The sequence below is a fragment of the Ostrinia furnacalis genome, unplaced genomic scaffold (assembly GCF_004193835.3).
Source record: "Ostrinia furnacalis isolate ACB-3 unplaced genomic scaffold, ASM419383v2 OfSCF2378, whole genome shotgun sequence".
NCBI lineage: Eukaryota > Metazoa > Arthropoda > Insecta > Lepidoptera > Crambidae > Ostrinia > Ostrinia furnacalis.
The window spans coordinates 781,428-808,987 of record NW_021132617.1 but is presented as its reverse complement, the minus strand read 5'-3'; the positions used below and the strand labels follow the sequence as shown (position 1 = coordinate 808,987).

Sequence of the window (27,560 nt, the reverse complement as noted above, 5' to 3'; positions counted from 1 at the left end):
ATGATGATGATGATGATGATGATGAGATCCTCCTTTCTAAGGCTTACTACACATCCTTCAACTTATTACTTGAACCACCATTCCCGGCAGTGTCTCTACAGAAAGTTGTTCAATTATTGAGAAATAATTACGGAACTTAATATTCAATCGAATTAAATGTTCTCAACACAATAAGGAATCATATTTTCATTTGTACTTTCAGAGAGATTGATTGCCAAGATAACAATTTCATTTATTTTGGTATACAAAAAAACTTGACCGTTAATTTGAAACGCCCACTTCTAATTTGGCTTGTTTTACCGGAGATTTTTTATACTAACATGCACCTGTCACCCTTTATAATGATCTGTTGTCATTGATTGATAGGAAAATTGTTGAACAGCATATATTTCTCAATGTTGTCAGTAATAAGGATTATAATTGCTTATGTTTTTGTGTCCTACTACTATTTAATTAGACATAAAAAGTCTAAACGCATGTCACTATTAGGCAGTTGCATTATCATAAAGATAATGATCGTTTCAAGTATATCGAAACACTGACGGAAGTTTACAAATAGGAAATATCGTTTGTTTACGGGTAATTATTACGATAAGCCCTTCAGTAAGTCAATTAGACCATTATCAAATTGATCTATTAAGTATTTGAAATTGAAACTTCTGTTCAAATCAAACTTGTACAGTTTTAGGTCATTAAATCCATAATAATATTATAATTGAATATATTTACGAAGACAGGTGAACATTACACTTATTTCTTGCCAGCAAAATTATTTTGTCGACAACATTAATTGGAAGGGAAGAAATAAGGCAGACATTGTGCAATATGCGTAAGAATTAAATGACATCAAATCTAAGTCTACACACATTTTTAATTATTTTTGTTTTGATTTACACAGTCCAGCACTAAAATCACAATACTTAAGTTCATTTCCAAAATTCCAACTTACTTCATTTGCTACTCTGACTTTTAATTTTTAATTTTCCATTTAGACATTTTCAACTCAAAAGCAGTTCATCCACTACTTAAGTTTTTGTCAACCCGTCGAGTCACTGTGTTACGATGATAATTATAAAATACCTAACAGCAGTAAACCATTACACCAATTACATAATCCAAACCATTAACCGCTAAATTATTCATTTATTTTACAAGAAACCAATATTTTAGACCAGTATTCGCTCTCATTACATAGCTGAAGAAAGTAAAACAAACTGAAGAAAAACAAAACACCGTCGGCAAAAAATAACTTTCGTTCATTCCAGCCAGCGCCAAAAAGTTATTGGCGGTAAAAATAAAAGGCATTAAAACACAATAAATTGTTTATCGGAAAAAGGTGGAATCGCGTAACAGTCACGTTATCGACGTGACTATCGTACCGAAATCGTTTTAATTGGCACCGATAGGAAATAGCTTGATGATGTCTTTACTTGGGATACACACGGCGCCGGGAAATGGCGAACATCCCGTACGTTCCTCATATTGAAAATTAAATATCTGTACAGAGAAAATTGTTATTCGTCAAGATGCAGACCAAATTCCCTTTTGTTGTTAAAAATACATAATATTAAGATGTAAATATAAATAACATTCCTAAGAGTGATTCAACAACAGTTGACTTTGTGATCTAGTCGGTATGTGAATCAGTAGGGCCCCAAAACAATGTTCTTGATTTTCGTGACAGATTGGTACAATTTCTTGATCTCTTCCCACGTTCCCTAAACAAAGTAGGCAGTCACTTTAACTATTTTCGAACTCCACAACAAATATTCGTAACATTGTAACATACAAACGCCAGGCTAATACTAATGGAATTCATCGAAATCCAGCAAAGTTCGTACGTCAGACCGCTCTTGTGTATCGCGATTTTTCTCCTACGCCTTCGAGCTAATCAACCAGTGTTGTATTGACGCCTCATGTTACACTCACTGGCTCCGGCAAATAATTGGATCTAAACATTTTCCAAGAATATACCGTAACAAGGGGTAAGGCGATAACTCCCTTAGGCACGTCATTATTAGATCTCGTTTGCTAATAGGCAGTGCCCTTCGGATATCGAGTGTCGAGGATGAGACGCATTGTGTATAGGGTAGCTTTTGTTTGTCAAACTGGAGGAACCTGAGATGATGTGTTAAAACCATCTGCTGTGGGTCATACTCCTACTGCTAAAAGGGTGAATCCTCTAAAGGGGCTATTGTTGCATTATATATTTTATTATTTTCAATTACCTATGTTAATCCATCATTAATTTTAGTAATTTCAATTTCCATCTGGTAGGGCCGAAACTTAGGCTAATCTTTTAATTTTTTTTAATCGTCATTAATGACAAATTTAGGATGAAACTGAATATAAATACTTAATTTCATAAGAACAGATTATCATATTACTTTCCAATTAAATTATTATCCTAAGAGATCACACCTGCATCCTTAGATCCGATTGTGAATCCAGAGTTTAAAAGTACTAAAAGTACAATCTTAAAAGTTTAAGACAAAAAAGTTAGTACCTATCATAATTTTAAAGTACGGAACCACTTCGTAAACATTTTTTACTAACTTAATTTCTAGACTAACTACCGTTAACCCATTAGGTATTGTTGCACCCACAAACTGTTATGTATCGTCTCATTTTGTACCACAAAAGGTTAAATGGGTAATAAATCAAGAGGCCATCGTTAGAGAGGTCACTTCATCCGAACTATTAGTGCTTGTTACAGCATACATAATTGTTACATCGCGAAGGAACAATTAAGCTTTAGGTAAAAAGTACAAAACGTACAATCGAAATGAGTCGTGAGTGTTATTGACCAGTACCTCTAGTACGAAAAACTTTCGAGTTCGTTTCGTTTGCGTATTCAAAGTGTCATCGAAAAATTTTGTATGAAAAATTAAACAGCGCCCCCTAGGGCGGCTATAATATAGGGGGCGCTGTTTAATTTTTCATACAAAATTTTTCGATGACACTTTGAATACGCAACGAAACGAACTCGAAAGTTTTTCGTACTAGAGGTACAGGGCCTTAAAACTGATCGGGCATTAAACTTAGTAATGAGATTTTCAAGGTGGCCAAACAATGTTGATTGTCAGATGGGTGTTTGGCAAATAAAATCATAACTAGGCTTTTATTACCCACTCATTTTTGATAAAAACCTACAATTTTTAAATTGTCTTTGACATAGACATTGTCTTCTTTATTGGCATTTGCGTATTTTTATTTCAATTAATGCAGTTAAAATAATGAAAAAGTTATTCCAAATCTTTTCCTAGCTTTCTTTCCCTCTTCTAATAAAATACCAACTCATTTTTATCAGAACAATTTTAATAAATTTTATTCTTATTTTTATTTTATTTTTTTATTTTTATTTTATTTATTACGGTATACCAACAACATTACATTGTTATTAAATTTTTAGCGTTTAGAGTCGCATCTCAAACTAATTTGAAAATTATAAATAACTTGAAAAAATCGAACTGCCTAAGGCGGGAATTGAACCCACGACCTTCCGCTTGCCGGGCGACTGCTCTTCCAACTGAGCTACTTAGACACTGGATGTAGGGTAGTAGTAGTAGTAGATGTAGGGTAGGTATACTTAACATTGATGAAACAAACGCTGGCTGTAACAGCGTATTACACTTGAAAATTTCGACGGGTTCATCCAGTGTCTAAGTAGCTCAGTTGGAAGAGCAGTCGCCCGGCAAGCGGAAGGTCGTGGGTTCAATTCCCGCCTTAGGCAGTTCGATTTTTTCAAGTTATTTATAATTTTCAAATTAGTTTGAGATGCGACTCTAAACGCTAAAAATTTAATAACTATGTAAAAGAGCTGTTTCATCTTAACTGACAGTTAAATATTTGCAACAATATTTCTGTTAGATGTAGGGTAGGTATACTTAACATTGATGAAACAAACGCTGGCTGTAACAGCGTATTACACTTGAAAATTTCGACGGGTTCATCCAGTGTCTAAGTAGCTCAGTTGGAAGAGCAGTCGCCCGGCAAGCGGAAGGTCGTGGGTTCAATTCCCGCCTTAGGCAGTTCGATTTTTTCAAGTTATTTATAATTTTCAAACATTACATTCTTAAACAATAGTTGCCGCGTGCATACAATTGCTGACGCCTACTGCCATCTGGCGGCAAGTAACAGCATTCTAGAGATTGCTCGGCGCGTGCGGCTCTCACCAGCTTTCCGAATTTAGTTATCGTAGAAATACTGTCGCTCTTCCTTCAAATTAATACTCGTGTAGATATTACTGAAACTTTTAGTAATAAAATAAGTCAATTCCGGAATAGGGAGGAAATAGCACCCTGATGGTGAAATAAAATCATATTTAAAGTAATCAAATCATATTACGTTGTATTTTTGTTTACAACTACTTATCGCTAATCAACAGAAAGTCACAACACTGATACTTATTTGTAAACTAGACATTTAAGTCATTAAGGCTGGGTTGCACCATCTTACTTTAACTTTAACAAACGTTAAAAATCTATCAAACTCATAGTCGTCATAGTTACGTACGATCAAAGTTAGGTGGTGCAACCCAGCCTAAGTGATAACAAACTTCTGAATGAATACATTCGTATTATTGACTTCAGGAAACAACGTAAAGAATTCGCGCATCTATCCAATGCGATGGACTGACGACCGGCACCGTTCTCTTTGAAAGTTAATATCAGCCCATTCTTAGTACTGAACATCTAAACAGAATGATAAAATAATAATACTCGTACCTTTTCGAAAACATTCTTGGATCTTCGCCATAAATAAAGAACATTGTCTTGTTATTTATTTTGTAAAAAATATAAATCAGAAAACAAGAACAAATCAGATTCATTGCTGCAATTCACATTAGCAGACACAATAAAAGAAAAATCGAGAAACTTCGAGACGATATTTTAAAGAGATAAACACGATAGCTCAATGAACGAAAATAGTCTAGATCTAGTTTTATTCTTAACATATTTTTTTTACCTTTTCTTACATTTTTTATCTGTTGTCAAACATGTGATGCATTTGAAATTATAACAAAAATATTCTGAAAGATTACTTTTTATAAAATATCCATAACTAGCGGCCGCCCGCGACTTCGTACGCGTGGATTCCGTTTTACCCTTCCCTGATCCCTTTAGGTTGTATTTTGCAAAATCCCGTCTTAGTGAGCATCTACGTTCTAAAAGGAATCCCCATGCAAAATTTGAGACTTGTAGTTTGTGAGATTTTGTGATGAGTGCGTGAGTCAATCAGTCAGTGACCCTTCGGTTTTTTAAATATAGATTTAATTATTTTTCATACACTACATTCTTATTAAGAAAAAAATGCTTTGCTCCGAATTCAACTCGTAAACTTAGCTCTAGATTAGGTAGATTTTATTTTGTGTCCTACGTGCCTTTTCTCAGTCTCTGTGCTCAGGATTCAATATGACGCTCGTAACAAAAAAAAGATCACCTGTCTTCATAAGAAGTGTTTCGTCAACTCAACACGTGCACTGGAATACCCGTAGCCGTACTTATAAAGAATATAGTTCGACTCGAGCGCAACTTATTGCAAGCGCGCCGCTAATATTTTTACAAGTAGAGTTCTCATCCTGGACGTAACAGTTTTCGCTTCAATCCTTTATTTTAAAAAATCTGGATATAACTCCTAAACTTAGCCCTCGACATTAGTACTAATTCAGTGCCCTAAGCTCCGTCGCTATTAATTTCTCGTTTAGAATTCAATGTTGTGCAGTGTGCACGTGATATAAAAGACGCTGCTCTAACCCTATAAAGCACAACCTTTATACATCACATTGATTTTTTCTTTTGGATTATAACTCCTAAACTACGAGTACCTATTCCCTTTAGATTGCCCCCTGCCGTTGGGGCAGAAAAGTTCTCGAGTGGCGACCACGGGCTGGAAGACCTAGCGTGGGCAGGCCTCCTACTAGGTGGACCGACGATCTGGTAAAGGTCGCGGTAAGAGCCTGGATGCGGGCAGCGCAGGACCGTGCATTGTGGAAAACCTTGGAGGAGGCCTTTGTCCAGCAGTGGACGTCATTTGGCTGATTTGGCTGAAACTATTCCCTTGACATTTTTTTTTGTTTCCCTTGACATGCAGTACCCTAGGCTCCGTCGCTATTTAATTCTCGATCAGAATTTAATGTTGTGCACGTAATATAAAAGACGCTACTTTGACCCATTCATACACAACCTTATCGCTTTGAATTAGAAGCAATTGACTAAATTCTACACCATTACTCATACACGTTTCGTCAACTCTACACGTGCACAAATGACACGCACTGGAATAACCATAGCCGTAGCCTATATAGAATCGAGTTCGACTCGTGCGCAAGTATTGCAAGCGCGCCGCAAGTATCCTTAAATGACGTGACAATGTTCGAGGCGGCGGTTGCGCGTTGGCGCATCTTTAGTGGTCTGTGTTGAAATAGTGTTGTGGCAGTCACAATAGCATTATTGCGAGCGATACGTGTTATTGGTGGATATGAATGAAGTAATAAATACATCATCGTATTGATAATTTCATACATAAAAAGTCGGAAATGTCATTTGCAACATTTTTTAAAATTTAAATTATCAATCTCATTTAATTTCATAATTATCTAATTATCCTACTACGAGCAGATTTTTCAGTCGACAATGATTTTATTAACTTGTACATTTTAATGTCAAATGACATGACAATTATTTACGACTAAATCCTGAATTTAAAAAATACATTTTTTAATTTTCAGTGGTAAGTATTCATATAGTTACATATTCACCAAAAAATTTAGAGTATTCCATCCAACAAATTATGTTAACCACACGGCAATTTATTCAAGCTCGAAATTCCAATTGATCTTGAGTGCATTTGTATTTTCAAATAGTTTTAGTTTGCGCCGCAGGATTCTAACAAAATTTATTACTCTAACTCTATTTTAAAACCATACTACGATATCTGCGTAAATTTAACTGGAAATACTTTACTTCGCCTTCGAAAAGCGATAAACTGACCAGAATATTTAAAATTCTTTTACCAAAAACTCTACTAACATTTTTATTGATATGTTACATAAAGTGTTATTTGTCAACAGTTACTAATTTCATCCTCATTAATGTAGATATTTCAAAATTGTTAGACCTTATTCAGAACCTAACAATCCATAGATAACAAGACGCACAGATTATCGCACGAAGAACATCATGAGTATAATCACGTAACTCATAATTTTTACGAATTCATTGACTTGAATTAAGTATGAACTATTAAATAAACTGTTATGACGCAAAATCAGCACTACAGATTCTTTCCCAACTGTTAATGAAACAATTAAGTAAACCATAAATGCTCTGATTGTGTTCTATGGCCATTAATGCACGCAATCACGCGAAAAGTGTCCATATGGCACCGTCACTGCGTATCCTTCACCTTAATATTCGGGTGCGTATTGTTGGGAGTTAGAACTCGAGTGATTTCTGATTTACGCGGCGCAGTGGACGCCCGCTTTTAGTTTTACTTTAGGAGAGCGTGCGCCCGCGCCTCCACGCACAACTCTTCCGCCGAGCTCAGTGCAAGAACGACACTGGCCGAGTACGAACTTAGGACTGACGCGCGACTGTGAACTGTGAACTTGCGAGTGCTGTGTGTGTGATTTGTTTCCACAGAGATCGCGGTAAGTCATTTTTTTAACAAAGAAAGCACTTACGACATTCTTACGACTTTCGCTGAAGAAAGCGCTTAGTTGTATCGTTAGGACGTGATAAATGATTTTATCGTATATAATTTATGCGGCTTATCAATTTATTACGAGTATTCATGATGAATGGACGCTGAATATATTATTATGTACTTATAAAATAATTGCGAGCATCAAATTGACATACGACCTGTTATTTAATGTGGCGGACTGACAAATTATGCTTATCAGCCATATTAAACGCATTAAAGTTAAAAGCCTCTTTTTACTAAGCAAATTGCCTTATGAATTGGAATATATTGTTATTATTATTAAATTAAATTATCAAAAGTAATTTTAAAAAATAAATGTTAAACGAGCTATTAAACGTTTAAGCCGAAAAAAATTGTCGTAAAAAAATAAAAAAAATTAAGACTGTTTCAATTTTTTTTAATACTATAAAAATGTTTAGTAATACGACTAATTAACAAAACGATCAAAACACGCATAATTTATACGACTTTCATTATTAGGTAAAATAAGACAAACATTTTTTTAATAAGTCCTTCTTAACAAGAAGGTGTGAACTTGGACCTTTAGCACTTTTACTCTACTTTTTATAATTAGGTCGTCATACAACACGATGCAGATTAGACACTAAAAATAAATGAAATAAAATGTAGCATGCATTTATAATTTTACTGGCCAAAAAATCTGACGGTCATATTTTTTTATAAAATAAAATCTAAAGGACCTTTGTAATAAATTCAAATGCAGTCGCACAGAAACCCGTTTGAAGCTGTATATCACCGTGCAAGTTCATTGCATCCACTGCGGTCAATACCTGTTTCGGACCGATCCCTTTAGAATTAGAACGAATTGTATCGGACGAGTTTCGGACCGATTCATCTTTTTGAAATTAGAACGAATGAAGTTATGAAAACAAATTCGGGGAAATTGGAACGTCGTGTGGAAACCGTTGAGTTTGAAATTAGCATGCACATAACAATGTGGGTAACGATTTTTTCATCGACTAGTGTTGTAAGCGCCACGCTTGGTTAAATGTATAACATCATTGGGCCATAACGGATGAAAGCCCATTAGCGTGATTAGGAACATTTTGAACGTTGCACCTCATCCTTTGATTAGCGGAAAGGATAATTGGTTGATGTCTAAATCAGAAGAAATTTTCTAGTCGTTCCAATTACTAAGATATTTAACGGATTTCAAACTAATCAAATGTTGTATTTGAAAGTATCAGTAATTGTTATGTATTTTTACGATATACTTAATGTCGTGATAATAAAAATATAAATTAAAGTAAAATCTTTTAAATACAAAACCAACTCCATCATGGTGACTGCTATCTACGAAATGCGTTGCTGAATAATATTGTCTTGAAAGTCCTCTACACAAAACTCTTATCATATTTTATATATTAAAAATGTTCATTATGTTAAAAATAAAAAACAATTACTTACCTCATGCAAATAGATTTATTCTTAAATAGTTTGTGACTCATAAAATACTCGTAGTTAGTATTCTACGATGCATTTGCAAAATCCTTGAATTTTAGATAGACAATAATAATATGTTAAATTTTTAAAACATTTTAACGCTTAAATAAAATTAAATAATGCTTGAACCTAAGTTTGTATGCGTCATACTTACAGACCTAAATGTGCGATCATCTATCTATTCAACGTCTCATCACTACAAATAAATCAAAGTCGTGAAAAAAATCATCCACAGATTAACGCCCACGTTAAATCGTTAGACAGGTAAATAAAAACTTTTTTTTTTTCATAAGGCTTTGTGCGAATCGCCAGTGTCAATTTTATTATTTCACATTAATTCGGTTACAAAAATAAAAACAAAACTGTCAAATAAGACGCTTCATTTTCCCGCTTTAATAATAATGATCTCCAAATTGCTCTCTTAGAAAAAAGTTTTCACTAAATTGAGCTATTTAACAGTTTGTGTCTGTTCAATTTAAAAAGTGCTCCTTCGGCGGCATTTTCAAATAGTATGAAGGCTATTCAAAGACGATAAATTATATTTTAAAAACCAGACTCAACAATGCATTGTCTTCGCACCGTTTCACTTTTAAAATGGCTTAAAGCTTAACTCAACAAACGCATAATTATAATTATTGAATAGCCTGAAAATGGGGTCACTTAAATTAAATAACTCGTGCGAACGCCATTCTTCTTTTATTTCATGAGAAAATTAGTCGCAAAGAACGTTCTAAGCGAATGTATGTTTATGGGTCCTACTCACATAATAAAAGGTATAATTGCATAATTTCAAGTGTAACATTGTCTTATTCTACGACAAAGTAGGTAATTTCTTAGCTAAACACATAATTAAATATTTGGCGCGTAATAACGTTGCGCAAATAACATAATGAATATGGACTGAGATTATAACCTGGTTAGAATCATTTATAATGTTAGGTAGCAGACAAGTCTATGCCTAAAAGTTAGCTAGTTAACTGTTTTGCTCTTGGATTTGGCACAATCAAATGATAATTGAAAAACTGACTTTTTACACACCTCGTTTACCGTCTCCAACAGCAAACCTGACTAAATTCATTAGTTACTACTGCAATCAAATAGACCATAATATCATCACTTTAACAAAACTTTTTCATCGATTCAGAAAAAATAATCGACTCTCCCATTAATCTTCGGGTAATATTTTTTCATCTTACAATAATAACATTTTTTAATTGATAACCAAACAAACAATAACTAGGGCAATTCACGTGTAAAACAATAACACGTGCAATTACACGAATGGCTCATAATTTGTGCCACAAAACGAATAGTTTTCACTCGTCCCACGCTCGTGATCAACGACCTACAAAGATTTACTCTCACTGTCGTACTCTCGTGAACTGTACTTTACTCAATTAATTAGATGTTTTACTTTAAGATTTCTTATTAATTTAGGTCACATTCATTATCAGTTTAGTTAATTATTTTGGTAAATATGCTTGTAAGCATTAACGGCATTATTCCCACCTCTCGTTCCCACCGCTGCAACTCCTGTGTAACCAGGATCTACAGATTGACCGCCAATAAACACCCAACCAGTGAAGGTCAAGTTTGTCCCGGGGGAAAGTTAAACTGTCATTGGACCCGCAACGAAATAAATCAGAAAAACATAAGAGGAATTCGAAGTTAATATTCGATTTACTTACTTTTTCCTGCAATACAAACTAAATGACCTGATGATGAATTTATTTTTATTATTAAAATTTACGGCTAGATTGTAGTAGGTAGTAGGATACTCTACTCTAATAAGCTTAATCGCCGTTTTACCAACGATTTCAGGTTCACATCCCTATAATTATATTTATGTTTATTAATAGATTTTTGAACACTATCATAGCGGAAAACAGCAATACGGAATCAAATGCACGCTTATTTTATTTGATTACATAATTACTACCTGAAACTTCTCAACTTAAATAACTAGCTGGTTAAAAAAAACTTTTGTTAGTTAAAATACTCAACAATCACTAAACTTGATAGTTAAAAGCGTGACTAGTGTTAAAAAATTCAGCAAACAACAATTTGTTATTTATTGACTCTTGATAATTTAATGCATTGAATATTCATAAAAAAACATGTTCGTGAACATTATTTACTTTTCTAACAATTATTTGTGTTGTGAAACAACTAAGCTTGAATCTAAATTTCAATAGAGATTTTTTATAGCTCGTTCTTGATGCAGATGCGGTCTATGATCTATATATCTATTCTGTAAAAACCTGTTTTGAGACAAATTATAATAATACTTTCTATCTATCCATGGTAGAGCTAGCTTATCCTGAAGATGCCTGTTCACTTGTGGCTTGTGGCCTACAAGGGGTAGGGGTAGGAGCCTAAGGATGTATGATATCTGAAACATAGAAAAGGGAATTCCATTCTTGGCAGTACGCATTGTAAAATAAGTAACGCTTAGTGCGAACTCAACCCATGATTTGACCGAATATTAAAACTCTAGTAATTAAATTATGTGAACTAAAGTTTGTAGCTTCATCTCATACAGGCGTCAAACACATAAACATTTATGCAAACACTCATTGTTTTAAGGCTAAAGCCTGAAGGTGTAGGCATCACAAAATTCTAGGTCATGACCAAGCAAAAACATCAGTTATATCATAGTTAGTGTTACTCGAAAATAATAATTAATAGTTGCCGGTTTAGGCCTAATTTGTAAAATAACTGAAATACCATTGAAGGTTTTAATTGCATTGTATAATAAAGCGTGCGTGCGCGCTCTACTAGAATGAATACATACCAGTTGGATCATAACAATTTCAATAAAACTAGTATTTTAAACAACGAAGCGGCATTGCGAATTGTTTAATTACACTCTATGAATATTTCATACACGAGTTACTACTAAGGCCAACGATGAAGGTAAAATTAGTAATTATTCGGAAATTTTGTATACGAACAACAAAGCCAGTTTGTTTCACTGGGTAATAAAACCCATCTTTGGAATAGAAAACGGTTTTTTTATGCAGAACAAGGCAGGAATTTTACTGTAATCGCACCTGATGATATGAAATGCACTCTAGGATGCATACCCGCCCTGTAAGTGTTTATTCACTCTTGCCCTGAAAATTGTTACTAGAATAAAGCACAATTACGATATTATATTAAGACATATACTTCAGTATAAAATATAATTGGTTTTTGTCATAATTCGCACGTCAAACTAAGCATTATGCATTTAAATAAACATGAGAGCATGCAGTTCCTAAAAATATTTGGTGTAATCTACATGATTGTTAGTGCATTAGCAATGCAGTCATGTTATTATGCAATGGCTTAAAATAAAACTCAAAAACCTTATGAATTTTTTATAACGATCGAAAAGAAGTTGATGTTTTGCATCCTTATTAGACTATTATTATTAAATAATGTATTTCTGTGTAGGTACAAATTTTAAATTAATGTAAGTACCTATGTATATGAAGATCGGTCGTTAGAAAGTTTATTCCTAAATGATAGAATGCAAAGTTATTCTACATTTATATTAGCATTCAATACTTCGCATTCTAAAATATTAACAATCACTAATTAAAATCTGCAATAGGCAGTCTACAACAAACTGTACTCTTCTCAAGCGATGCAGCGTCCTCAAGGTCTTCTTTATTTATATAATTTATAAAACTAAGTAGGCGTTGGTTAGGAAAACTTCAAGTATATAGTTAAAATCCGCGTATTGACAATGCGCCGCCAAAAATTCAACCTCGCGGATCATATCCGCGTAAATAGGCAATTCGAAGTCCGACCTCGTAAATCCAATCCCCCCAGTTGCAGAAACTCTGAAACTAATTACGCAAAGTGAACCACTTCGATCTGGTCAGTTCCAGAAGAAATTTATGTTACACGCCGGAGAGACATATAGCGGGGTGCCGCGGTATATTCGTCACGCGGCGCGCATTGAAGATTGGCGACGAGAAAGTGCGGCGCGTAGCGTAAGCTATTCCACGCACGCGACGAATCTACGGCCCGGTATGGCACTGCGCACGTAGCGGTACTCTGACGCAACTAATTATACATAACGCCCGATAGATCCGATCAGGGCTGGCAGACGTGTTATTGGTGGTATTACGTGGAGGCAAATTACTAGGGTTAACTTGACTCGTTGCTATTAGGAAACAGTATAATATTTTTTAGAATATTTTTAGGTGCTATCGAGAAAAAGAAAAAGAAAAGTCAATTTTAAACAACTACGCAGTAACCAATACCTCTTTTTTTGCGAAGTCAGTGACCAAATCCGTAATTTGGCATCAATGACAGTAAAATTATAAAACTTTTACACTTACGAGCAGAGAACACCATCTTATCTTCTATCTAGAAAAATACTAAGATGGCAACCATAAAATTCGTCTGATAACCCTAAACACGATCGAAGTTGCGGGTCGCCAAAGCGAAGCGAAAGTTCGACGTAATACTACTTAACGCTTAACGCCGGGGGCCATGAGCAACAGATTCGCAGGTTTATCAGACCTTCAGGGCTACTCCGAAAGACTGTTTGCGTAGTTTCGAATCAATCTGTCACCGTCACTCATGCTGGCATCCCGCTTTGCATGACAGGGATAGCATTTGAAACTGCGGATCGTTTTTCGTAGTAACCGCTTTCCGGCTCTTAAGTTTTTCTTCTAAACCTTTCGGTCGTGAAAAATTTCGCTCGATCGCTTTATGGTGATAAATCTTCGATACTTTAATTATTTATTTAACGCGTTTGCGGACAATGAACGTCTAGCATGATAATAAGAGTTAATACTTCTGTGTGCCTACCATGAGTTTACGTTAGGTGAGCTCGCTAGCGAATACGTCAAAAAATTCTATGAAGATTTTATTTCTTGAAAGTAGCCACTAGGGGCGCTGCACAATATGTCATACATTTAAATGTCATTTTTTTACGCAGTCGCTAGCGAGCATACCTAACGTAAACTCATGGTAGGCACACTGTTGTGTCTGGGAAACTGTTTACGAATGTGCTAATTAGGTAAATTAGTAGGTATTGTAATGTTATTGAGCTGAGCTTTGTGATAGACCTACGTTGAGGTATCAATTTTATTTTTAGGTGAAGTTATAAGGTGATTAATTTGTGAAAACAAAACTTTGAATAATTTAATAAATATTATCTTGTGTTCGTCTTCTGCTCTGAAATAGGTATTTTTAAACTGCCTACATTGAATTCAGTTTTTCCAAAATACCAGTTGGCATTGATGTAAATTCACATAAAAATCTGGTTCCTAAATTGCAATGGCTGTACATTTCATTTCATATGAAAATAGAACGCTTACGTTCATTCCAAGCTCTACATCGAATATATCTACTCAATTACTAATCTTTAAATGAATATGCAACAGCTGTTAATAAAGAAATTTGTCAGTTCATATTAATTCGTGATTAAATCGTGGATGAAGTCGTAACACTTGTTATGTAAATAGTCAAGTTTGTTTGTTTACTTTAGCGATGTTTGATCGATCATACAAAATTGATGCGTGTTTATTAATTTATACAAACTTTTCATCAGGTTTATGTTAAGAGGTGTCAATATTACTCCTCATTTTTTCAGAAGCAAAATACCTGTTATTTAGGTCAGTTCTGATTCTCGTATTCAAAATGTCAAGGTTCTCCTCATTCATGATTGTTTTTACAACACATAATGATGAATAAAATAAAAAGCTATACTTTACAAAGGTAACCTTTAGCTTTTTTCCATTGGAATTTTATCGGCAACTTAAATTTTATTTTGCGAAAGTTAAGCACTTTTACTGCACTATCGAGGTGGGTTTGAGAAATTCCTTGCATTTAGAGAATAATAACTTGAATTTTAAAGGGCATAAAAGCTTTAGTTCGGTTTTTACGTGGGAAGTAATGGAGTGAGGTGGAATATAAGACTGTTTTAAGGTGACATAAATTGTATAACGCCGGTGCCACATCGGTCGGGAGGGTTCGTGGTACGAGTCAATGCACCCGAAGGGTTCAGTGCTCCTCTCCTGACATTCGGGACACGTGCTGAATGTAAGTACTTACATATCGGGCGAATGTATGTGACAGTTGAGGTTTTGCGGGACGCCCCGGGAATTTCTATCGGGACACGTCGCAAATATTTTCGTCTCAATCGATGGTTGCAATCTTTCATTTCGTTATTTTGTTAATATCATTTTTAGCATATCATTTGTGAGGTTTGTTTTCAAAAGGATGTTATTCTCGGCCCTTCAACGACCATAATGACAAATGATAACCAGTACCAACAGCTTTAAGATGTAAAAAAAATATGTTGTGTTGTTGTGTCACAATATCGACAGTTGTTTATAAATCAATACATCAAACTCACTTCACTATAAATGCAAACACTTCAAAGTCAATTTGTTTTGTTTTCAATAATTGTATTCAAACTTACATAATTGTTTTTAAATTTGATAATACATATTTTCGTCCAATTATCGTTTTATAACCGCGTTACGTCACACTTCCGAATTAATTGTAGTGACTCACTTTGTTTTCAATGATAAAAGCTTTTATCAAATTTAACCTCTTCAATGTCGAACAGTAATTAAGATATTATATTGGCAATATGTTGTTTATAAAATTCTAGACTATTTTACCTGGCACGAAGCCAACCAAGATTTAAAGTCATCAGTATAACTTAATAAGCGTCAGAGATTTTATTAAAAGAAAAAACGTGCAGTAAGTTTCAGTGTTTAAATTCGTGTTAAATCATCTCGATGATAGAGGTGTACCTACATTCTTTGTATCTCAGCTATGCATAATAAATGAAAAGTTCTATTATTATAACTTTGACCGTAATTTTAACGATAACTGGTGTTTTTTGTATGGAGTTTGACAGATTTTTGACCTTTGTCAAAGTTAAAGTAAGATAGTGCAACCCAGCCTATTTTCTCTTATTCTCATAATGTATCGCCACCGCATGTTTTAATGTTATTTTAGTTTCTTCAATGATTTTATCTCAGTTACTTACGTTAAACAAATGCAAGAATGGAGTCGCCTGATATGTACAAGTCCTCGTCAATACCACATCCTTTCTTGAAGACTCTTGAGAAAGAAGTCTCGGTCACAACCTTAGTTGTTCGAACGTATACATAATCAGGGTCGCATGCCTTTTGGTACTAACTTTTGCAGCAGAGTGACGTGCATTACTTCTCGTGGGTTTCGTAAGAGGCGACTAAGGGAGAAAGGGATAGTAGGCCATCCATTTGCCTCTGGTAAATTAGAGAAGCTCACCTTCTGCAAAGGAAATTGAATGGTCAATTTTGACCATTCCTTGAATGAGCTACGGAACCAAACAGTAGGACGTAACAGATATGGTCCTATCTCCAAATAGCAATGCCCATCTACTTTAAATATAAATATTCTCTGCTAATTTTAAATTACACAATATTTAGCGTCATAGAGCAATATTTATCATTACATTTTCTACACAAATTAAATTTAAAAACATGCATCAAAGTCATGCTTGCTTTCTACTTGATATTTCACCGATTTTAATCTAGCGCCTCTCTGTTTGGTTTTATTCTGCCGATTGAGTGCAGCGATAGCCGTGTCGGTATGACCCAGGCCATTAGGTATGTAAAATGTTGCACTTTACTTGACATGCATTGTGACATAATACTTTATATGTTACCCTAAGGAAGCAAAGCGACGATGCTTCAATCGTATGAGTATAGTCATGTAGAGTCTGCAGTTTCATGATTAGTATTTTTATGAGCCTTAATATCTAACGGTTGAGTATCATCATACAAAATATGTACAAAAAAATCTACAAGGAAGTTTGCATTCTATAACGATACCGAAAAGGTATCCATCCACTCAGCATAGTATAATGCCACGACAATGGTCTTTCGCGGTTGATTTAACTTACGAAAGTGTGAATCTGTAGTATATAACAATCATTTCGTCTTGTCTTTTTGACTAAAAAAAATTATAAAAAAAAGTAGGTATAAACATATGAATAGCTTAACAAATAAAATAAATAATATTCTTCCAGGTCCTTCAAATACTCGTTGTCAACCAAATACTTACCTACGTAGCTATTGATTGCATAATTAGCGATAATTTTCTCCGCCAAACTCCGTTTAGTTACGTGCACTATTGTACAGAATCATTATATCTTGGCATTTCCGCGTTGCCCTTAGGCGTGTCTAAAGTTTAAAAGGTTCTCATCTAAGCGGAGATCGTTTCATATACAGGGTGTGTTCGCCACATATCAGTATACAGATCTTGATAACGTTCGAATATATTAAACAAATGTCGTCACGATCCATTTTAAAGGACAAATGACAAAATTAAATGACGCTTCTATAAAGTCATTTATTTTCGGCAAATAGGCTTAAAGAGTGCTTTTAAGTGTTCTATTATAGTTAAGTACAAGTACAAGCTTTGCTTAGTTTGGGACTACACGCGCAGTGTAAAATGTCCAATGATTTTTTTAGTTAAGTAACTTCCATTGTTATATTGATTGTATTTCACAACCAATTTCATATAACTCAACTACTGCTCAAATTGATACCTATTGCTTAAAGTATGTACTCACATGTATAGACTATAGATAGATAGATATATCCGATAGGTTAGGTATAATCACGGTAATAAGCATGGGTCCGCTAAGGTACGGATGGTGATTACAAGCCGGACCCAAGTAAAGGTAACAATTAGGATCATTCTATTCCGAAACCTAATCAAAGATTGCACAGTCTATATACCTACTGGAATCGGGGCATACACATAATACAAGCTTAAGAAAGAGATATAGGATGTGCAATTTAGAATTTTACTAATTATTTTAGGTATTCCTCAGAATCTTCCTTAAAAGGATTTTAAAGTTTATAATATGTATTTACTAAAGCTGAGTTGCAGCACATTACTTTAACCGTAACTATAACGATAACCGGTGTTTTTGTATGGAATTTGACAGATTTTTGACGTTTGTTATAATTAAAGTAAGATGGTGCAACCGAGCCTAAGATGAATATGAAGTACCTACCAGGGCAACATAATATAAAAATAAATAGTTTAGGTGCGCCACAAAATGGGTGCGCTTCGAGGAATGCCTCCATATTTACCCGACTGCGTCACAAGTTATTTATCCGAGGATTTTAAAACTAATGAAGAAAATTTCAAAACCAATGTAACAAAGCATCGAACCTACGACCCGCACAATTTGCCGCGCCACTACGCCATCGATCACCACTATTTATAACTTACTTTTAAGATGGTAATTAGGTCTGTTTACGTTTGCATAATGTATGCAAGGTGACATTCAGGTCATATTCCGAGCCGGCACATAACTAACACTAACAAGGCGTTAAGTCTCTGGAAGAGATCACGATCGAAAGGATACATACATTGCTCTTGACATTTGAAGTAAAACTGCATATTAAACTGTTTAACGATAGCCTGCTTTGTGTATGCAGGTCTGCACTCAATCAACTAGCTTATAGAGACACCAATGCTTTAAGTATGCAGGAAAAACGTGATTCCTTGGTTGTAAAATGAGCAGTCGATATAATCTACGATGGTACAAACTTGTCCAGAAGATGCTTTTGTATCTTGTATCTTTCATGAGGGGTTGTATGAGTCCAGGAATACAGAGATACACTCCTTTATGACACGCATTATAAAAGATGCTGTTAAGGCTGAATGCATACTGCGAAATCGACTGAGCGACTGGCCACTTGGAAAATATCTTGGTTTTTCATCGACTAATTTCGTTAGTCAATTGTTTTTACTCTCGAAATTTTCACTACACGATGTTATGTAGGATAGCTTTCTACATAATCTTTACTAATTAGAAACAAAAGAAGTAGGATTTGATATTTGATCGAAAACCCCACATGATATTTGATTACACTTTACAATTATAGGAATATCATAAAAGAGAGGTTATTAAAATTAGTGGAAATATACGTCATCTATTTCAATCGAATCCACGAATCTCTACGAAGTTTTGCAAACAAATGCAAAATAAAACCTAGTGCTAATGTCTACTATAAAATAGTAATTTCCACTACTCCTGCAGTATATCAGTAAACCTTCAAAGACCTACTCGATCGGAATATAAAGAAACTTAACTATTAACATCTTATGTTGACATAGAGCGTTGTCGAGCGCGACATTAGGTAGAGTGAACACAAGGTAGGTCATGGGTTAAATTCCGACACCATTGCAAATGTTATCTTCCAAACAAAGGTCTTTATACCTAATTTAGATTCACATAGCCCAACTTATATCTTCGATACTGGTGGTAAAATGTATATGTAGAGATTTATTCGTATTGATGAATGAGCGTGTTTTATACATAGGATAATCAATATTTTAAAAATACCTATTTTTCGTTCAACTATTGTAAATGATTTGCTGTGAAATATTTCATAATAAACTTAACTATATTTTGATTCTTAGAAAACTAAAGATAAGACATTATTTTAGTCTAGAGATTTAGAGATTTACAATTTTAATGAACTTTCATTAACTTCAACTTAACAGCTTCCGATGTTTTGTACTTTATTTCAGACATCAATTTACTATCTAGGTATAGTTCTTATTTATGAATGAAAAAAATAAGTACAAGGCCGGACGAAATAAAAATAAAAGCAAAGCGTTGATTTAAACGCCCTTAAATTAATTATGAACAGTTTCATAACTAAATTACTAAGCCAATTATCTGGCATCCGTAATCAAGTATGCATCAGCATATTCGATTCAACTTGTCAATACAAGAACTGCAAATTATAGTCTTTGTATTTAAATTAACGAGACACAACATCGAGTCTTCTCGATCAAACCCAGCTGTTGACAATATCTGCATTCCTGCAAAAGTAATTTAAATTCGTCAAGACCGAGATGTGTCAGCTGTAAAGGATTCTGTTCGGTATTGTAGAGTGAGACTCTAGATAAATCATCATCATCATCATCATTTCAGCCATAGGACGTCCACTGCTGAACATAGGCCTCCCCCAATGCTTTCCATGTTGATTGTTTGGTAGTGGCCTGCGTCCAGCGCTTCCCTGCTACCTTTACGATGTCGTCGGTCCACCTTGTAGGTGGTGCTCTAGATAAATAGTGAGGAATAATACTACAAATTGTGGTAGAGAAATGTATGCATATTTGGATCGCGTACTGTGCCCTGAAAGGGACAAAAGGAAAATTGAGTTTGAATAGCCAATGCAGTCCTATAAAACATTTAAAAACTTTAACTTAAATTACATGCATGGATGGGTACAGTTTTAATAATATAAATGTGTCTTTTTATGTAAATTTAAATTACATAAATTATATCAATCGATGTAATTTAAATTGCATTATTCGGCGCATTAAATTGGAGGTAACATCATTCTCCACCCCAGCTTTACTACGATCTTACTCGTACATTTTTTTTATGCAGAACAATTCAGGTATTTGACCGCAATGGTACCTGATGTTATATGAGATGACTTTGTTAAGACTTTGTAAGTTTACAGCCAAAACCTTCATAACCAAGCAAACTGTTCCCAGAATTGTTGAGCTTCAACTATCGGTGCGCCAAAATAACTATAGGTAAATAGCTAAGGCCGAGTTTCAATCAGCCGTCTATCTTCCGAGATTCCGAGAAATTTAGTATACGCTCAAGTTCGGCCGAATCTACGGAGGTAGGGTTGTCAGGTCCAAAAACACAGAAGCCGGACATGGCGTGTAATTTGGCCGGACATTCATGGCATACAAGTCGTTTATTCCGAATAATATTTTTATGTGTTAGCAAATTATTTTATGTTCTTTTTGGTGCGTGATGCATTGGTTGCAAATCAGTCCCTGCAGCCACACAAAAAGCCTAACAAAAGCCGGACAGGCCGGATGAGAGAATACTTGGCCGGACACGTCTCTAAAAAGCCAGACATTACTTTAGCCGGACACCTGGCAACCCTATACGGAGGGATAAGATGCGAACCTCATAAACCCCGCGATTTAGATAAACCTATACAATCGGAAACGTGTGAAGATCGAGGATATTCAGGTCCGATCGAAATTGAGAGTACGTGCCGGCGTACAAAGTGGGTATTACGCTTTTACCAAATTACATGAATACCTACCGCTGATAATATTACTCTTCTTAAACCTTTTTTAAGGATAGGGATGCTGATAGGTATATTACTTTTTCTTAAGCCTTGATTAAGAATACCAAATTCATTTTTCGTTAATATTGGATCCTTTTTATTGGAAGTTATTACTCTGAACTCGAACTCTTTCGCTTTCTGGGCGACAGTTCTTACTGTTTTTACCATTTGACAGTTTTTACGAATCCTTGAATGAATCACTTTTATTTTAGTACGTCAGGACTTAAAAACATCAAAGTTTGTGCGGAACATTATTACTTCAAATTACTTACGATTTCCATTCAAGAAACGCAGTTCACTTGTTTTAGTCTTCGAATGTAATATGTTTACTTCGCAAACCTGTTCATTGGCGTTTAAGTCACGTATTATCCTGGAATTGAGGTGCAAGATGCAACACACAAAACATTAAAACTTACATACAAACTCTACCAAATCAGACTGGGTAAATAGTTATGTTTTTATAAACAAAGTGTGTATTAAACTACCATAAAATAAACACAAATTACCTAGGTCAAGTACGAAATAATTGAAAAGATATCTTGGATATCTATAAGCTATAAACGGATGCACTTCGGTAGTACAGTGTTTATTATTTATATTAAAACTAGCGGCCGCCCGCGACTTCGTACGCGTGAATCCCGTTTTTCCCGCTAATTCCCGTTCCCGTGGGAATTTCAGGAATTCCTTTCTTAGTGCACCTCTACGGTACCTAAGCTACGTCCCTTCCAAATTTCAAGTACCTACGTTTAGCCGTTTAGGCTGTGCGTTGATCTGTCAGTCAGTCAGTCAGTTTCTCCTTTTATATATTTAGATTACGTGACTATCTATTAACTTTAACAACCGCGCGACGTTCATTTATTTTATGGTCTGTATTGAAATATTTTAGGTGCAAAACAAAAGATGATGCAAGACGATGATGACTTGATGACGTCATGGTGGTTTAAGGTATAAAAACCTTAGGACCAAAATAATAATAACTTGTTTTGGGGTCTCAGATTCAAGGTTGGATGAACTTCGAGGATCTCATTGGCAACATACATTTTAGTTTATTTTCATGCTAAATATAGACTTAGGATTTAACTTCGGACTTGTATAACATATGCTAATAAATGAATGCAATAAGGCGTAACTTTACGTGCATACTCAACTTTGACGTAATGTTGTTTTAACAAGCAAATAAAACATAAACTGGGTAATTCCTTTCCCATTCCGTATTGAGCTTGCTTGGTGAATTGTGGCCTGTAGCTTTTATTTTTCTTCCTTTATTTTCGAATGTATTACACATTATTCATATTACATAAATCGACCTAAAATACATTTAATATGTGCTCTAAAAACGTACTAAAAGTTTCCGTGAATATGTCATACTTTACTTAAAAATATTGTAACTAAGCACTTTCAACTTTCTTGACAGTAAACGATCATTAACAAAGCTAAACTAAACTGTAAATTCATCGAATAGTGTCTTTAAAATAAGTGATTCATTCACAGATGTAATCACATAAACCCCCATATAAAGCTGGGACAGGTCATTAACTAGAATTTTCATGAAACAAGTAGGTACTAGACGTATGCTACTTTTATTCAAATATTAATTCGGTTAAACGCACATATACATGCAGGTGGTGCCGCCAAAAAAATTCAGCCTTATTTTCATGGACCTAAGGAGCTATCTTTTTTTATAGTGCCTGTACATTACATCAGACTAAATCACCACTCGAGAGGACCTCGCACCGCGTATACATTGCCAGTTTTTATCTCGGAATCTGCATAAATATACACTTACATGATTTTACTCAGCATCTACAAGTTAAATTGCCGGAGACACGCATTTTTACTCTCTTATCACCATAAACTCCGTACAGTATGGAAGTAATAAATTCAGCTCATTTTTGTGCTGGTTACGTTGTATAAACTAAGAATTATGCACAAATTACCCAGTAAATGTGAATGTGCTTAATGGGACGATGGAAATAAAGATTTAGTTTCGCAGAGTTAAAAGAACCAAGCGTTTATTGGCTCGCTAACTAAATTGGAACTTGGCCTCACACGCTGAAGAATTTATTTTCCTTTTATTTACAAGGTCTGTGCCAATTTTTGGGATTTTGGAAGTATAAAATGGACTTCTTTTTGAGTGTAAAGAAACTGGTAATTAATTTAGAAATTCTGTATAGCAAAGTAAGATTATGTACGAATATAATAGGTAATTTGATTTGGTATGATTTTTACGTCAGAATTAACATAGTATCTTTCTCTCTCTCTGCTTTCTAAAAGGATACACATAATTTCAATCTTCCAGAAACAGTACCACATTATTCATGGCTAGTGAGCCTCGTTTACTCACAGTTCCGTTAGGTCACTTTATTTAAATACTAAATAGGTCATTAAATATTTATATAGCAAACAAGATACAGCCTAAAGGACTTTATTCTATCAACAACTTAATGAAGCTTGTTAAAGTAGATTAAAAGCACGCTAACTAATAGGTTCTTATATGCAAAGTGCTATTCAATCAACTAGTGATCGGTTCTAGAGAATTATTTTATTTACGAGCACTACATGAATAAAATGCTTAACTAATCTAACTACTAGGACTAAACTAGGTAAAGATAGTTTTAGGGAACAATACAGTCTGCCTTTGTAACGTTTTTTTGCTAACCTAGAGATTAAACAAACTCATTAAATACCTACTTACAACTATCAACTGAGTCAAGCTTTATTTATATCTTAAATAAATTACTCTCTTGAGTGCAATGAAATTTATTAGAAAGTTGACGAAATTCGCGGAAAGTAATAAACCTTCTTATTTATTACTATTTGCAATTAGAGACAGACACTAAAATGGATTCATAAGACTTCTTTCTTTTTGTTGGACAAATCTTGTATATTCTCAAGATGACCTTCCTAAAGACATAATTATCCTATCTACTGGCTTTTAATATCTTTTTTTTGCCACTCTGGCTCGGCTAAAATGAAGTTGTATTCAGACTACTAAAAAGTTATTGCATGCCCAGGCAAGCAAATAGAGAGGTTTTTAAGACAATGTGACACAGAAATATAAGCTGATAGTTCGATGTCGGTGAAATGACACAATATTTTTCGCAGCAGTCATAGAAGGTACGTGTTTAGTTGCTTGCCGAAGCGTATTATTACGCGCAAGTCCTGATCACTTCCGATACTACGAAAGGAAGGTAGATTTCCCATGGGCAAGCAAGTGCATCATCAGACCAGCGATAATATAAATCTGATCCGATTGCATTAAGAAACCCACGCAAAAACCCTGCTGCTTGTTTATTCATTCAGGCTAATTGTGTACGACTTGTAATTGAGAACTAATTATTGAATAAATATGAGATTACTCAAGAGATTTGTTTAATCGAAAGCCACATTGTTGGCTCAATGAAATTTCAGATAATGTTAGTTTTTCCAATGAATAATTTATGCTAAAAGCTCGCTAAATTAAGCCTTTTTTCTTTCTCCTCTTAAGATCCTTTGGTAGAGCTTTAATATAGGATGTACTTGACAGTGTGGCCAAATCAAGTTATTTCAGAGATTGAAAAATATACATAATTGTGAATTATAATTGATTGGAAAAATAATAGTTGAATTTAGATATGATATTTTATGTTCTAACAATTTTCAGTTTTGTATGTTTCATAATTATTACCTACACGAAAATATCCTATACCCCTACTTGTTGTACAACATATACATAAGTACCTACTTTATAATGCAAAATATCATATTTGCATGAATACATGCCGCATCAGCCTCATAAAAAATACAAAAACTAACTATAAATAATTAATTACAACAACCGCTAGTACCATAAATATTATGCAGATGATAAAAAAAATACCTAATAGTTGCATAATACCTTATCTAATCTATTAATTTTAGGTTCGACCTTCCCGTTTCTTACGACCATCGAAGGACGGCCTCAATAGCATTCCATTCATGGGTACCTAACAATAAATATTACACAGACTATAAAAATCTACATAATAGTTACATAATCCAATAATTGAATTTTAGAATCGACCTTCCCGTTTTTTTAATACCATCGAAGGACGACTAAAATAGCCTTAATCACTATTATAATTGGAGTGAAGCAAAACAAAACAAGTCTTAGGCCGAGTTTCACCATGTTACTTAACGGTAACTATAACAATAATCGGTGTTTTTTGTATGGAGTTTGACAGATTTTTTACGTTTGTCAAAGTTAAAGTAAGATGGTGCAAGTCAGCCATAGATTTCATATCATTCTTCGTCCATTAACTACTAAATTATTCCTACGAATTGCATAGCAAAGAAAAAACTTATCGACTAGTATTTTTGCATATTCATATTTTTTATTTACATATTGATTAATACACTAATGCCCGTTTTCACCATCAATTCCTAATTTTTAAGTGACCCCTATTATGGTATAACAACAGGAATTTTGTTTTCATATGGGTCACTTAAAAATTAGGGATTGATGGTGAAAACGGGCACTAATCACGTATTTTCTCGATCTGCCAGTGTTTTGTTTCTATCGCTGTAACTGTTGCATAAAAAGTAAGACAAAAAACCGTGCACGTCCATTTCAATCTTCTTGCCCGTAGCGAATTAACATTATCTCTTCCATCTAACTCTAGTCCGCGAGCCGTGATTGATACCGGAATCCAGTTTCACTTTCATTTTATTAGCGGAACAATATTCTTAGGCCAAAGATATTGTTCCAAGCTTTCCTTTTGCCTCAAGAAATGTATCTTTACAAATATTTGCGGATTCTCCACTGCCCACGACGACTTTCACTCTTTTTAAAGAAGCCAAAAAGAAATGACGATTGCGAGATATTAAAAATTCTAAAAATAATTTCAATACACTTACCTACGTTTCTTAAATCAGTGTATTGTACACAAAAATAAAAAATACAGGCGAGTTTCATCTTCGCAAAACAAACCGTAAATAGAATACTGGACCATAAATAAACCTGGCCCTAAAGGCGTTTAAAAATACTCTTAAAGGACAAAAATCCTATAGGTGCATACTTCGCTAGCATCAGTTTCTATAAGTTATCGCAAATGAAGGCGCTGCGAACAGGTTTGCGGCTAAGTACCTATATATTTCGCGCCGGATCTATGTCAAGATCAAGGAGTTACGAACGAGTTTGTTAGTCAGTCTGTGTTTACTATACAAACGTCAATGACACACTAAAAGGATTATCGAATTTTTAATTGGCGAAATGATTTTGAGATGGAAATGATGACTGGAATACGAAGCTAAACCGTAAACGTTACATACACACAAGTTTGCATATATTATGGGAGGCGACTACTCGGAATCTTCAACCTTAGAGGAACCTATCAACCTCTATTTGCTGAAAAACAACAATGCTGTTTTTTAACATTGTTATTATGTTGAAAACAGATCGTTGCCTCTTATGACATCCACGAGGAGAGAGGGGAAGGTAGATCTGTTTTAATCTACAATTCTTCTTCTTGTCGTGTCGACAACAAACCTACACAGTGTCAGCCTAAAACTCCGCCACAAGAGTGGCGTTGTCAGTAGCCTTCATTAAATCTTCCTGTGAGCAGTTGTTCCATTAAAATTAGACCTTTCAAAAGGTCTAGCAATACCTATTTTCACGACGCACTCCCACGCATTGGAAATTCAACAGATTACACTTACAACACAAAACCATTTTGAACCGCAAAAGCTTTACGAACCGCCGACCTGCGTAACTAGATAATGGAATTTGTTAAAAACTCCAAATTCGATTACACGTCCACGCAAAGGAACGAATACCAATTTGTTGGGCCCCTCTTTTTTCCCATTACACACAAACTTAAAAAAACGTAAGCTCCTCTAAATCTGGTATTGAAATTGTGGAGACCTTAAGCCTATTTTATCCCTCGCTGAATAATTTTAACACATGACCAGCCGCCAGCGCCATTTTAGAAACGTTACCGTTGTATAAACCCATCAAAAACATAAATGTGAAATGAGAGCCAAGTTCTTGTTGAGAGCCTAGTTGTAGACTTCAACGACAAAAGAAGTGTGATCTAAATGGGTGACAAGTTCAATGGTCAGTCCTGAAATTTATTTATAACAACATATAATATCATTTCTTCTTATAACTTAGGATAATATATTGTAGCCTAAGTTATGAGGGGGTCAAAAGTGGCTCCAAACGGCCACTGCTCGTGAGTTCTATTACTTGAACTTGGCTTGACACGCTACCGCGTGCCTAGATTATGTTTAAGCTTC

At 34.6% G+C, this 27,560-nt stretch overlaps 1 protein-coding gene across 3 annotated transcripts in view; it reads left to right on the top strand.

Moving 5' to 3' along the window:
- Positions 1-6,345: 6,345 nt before the first annotated feature.
- The window catches only part of LOC114355276 (uncharacterized), a 157,738-nt gene continuing 136,523 nt past the window's right edge, over positions 6,346-27,560 (top strand). The window contains exons 1-2 of one of the 3 annotated variants that reach the window (XM_028308036.1): positions 6,346-6,411; positions 7,473-7,651. The gene's annotated coding sequence lies outside the window, so the exon portion shown is untranslated. Of the gene's footprint in view, positions 6,412-7,453; positions 7,652-27,560 lie in introns of those variants that run through there. The other 2 variants (XM_028308038.1, XM_028308037.1) reach the window with 2 other exon arrangements.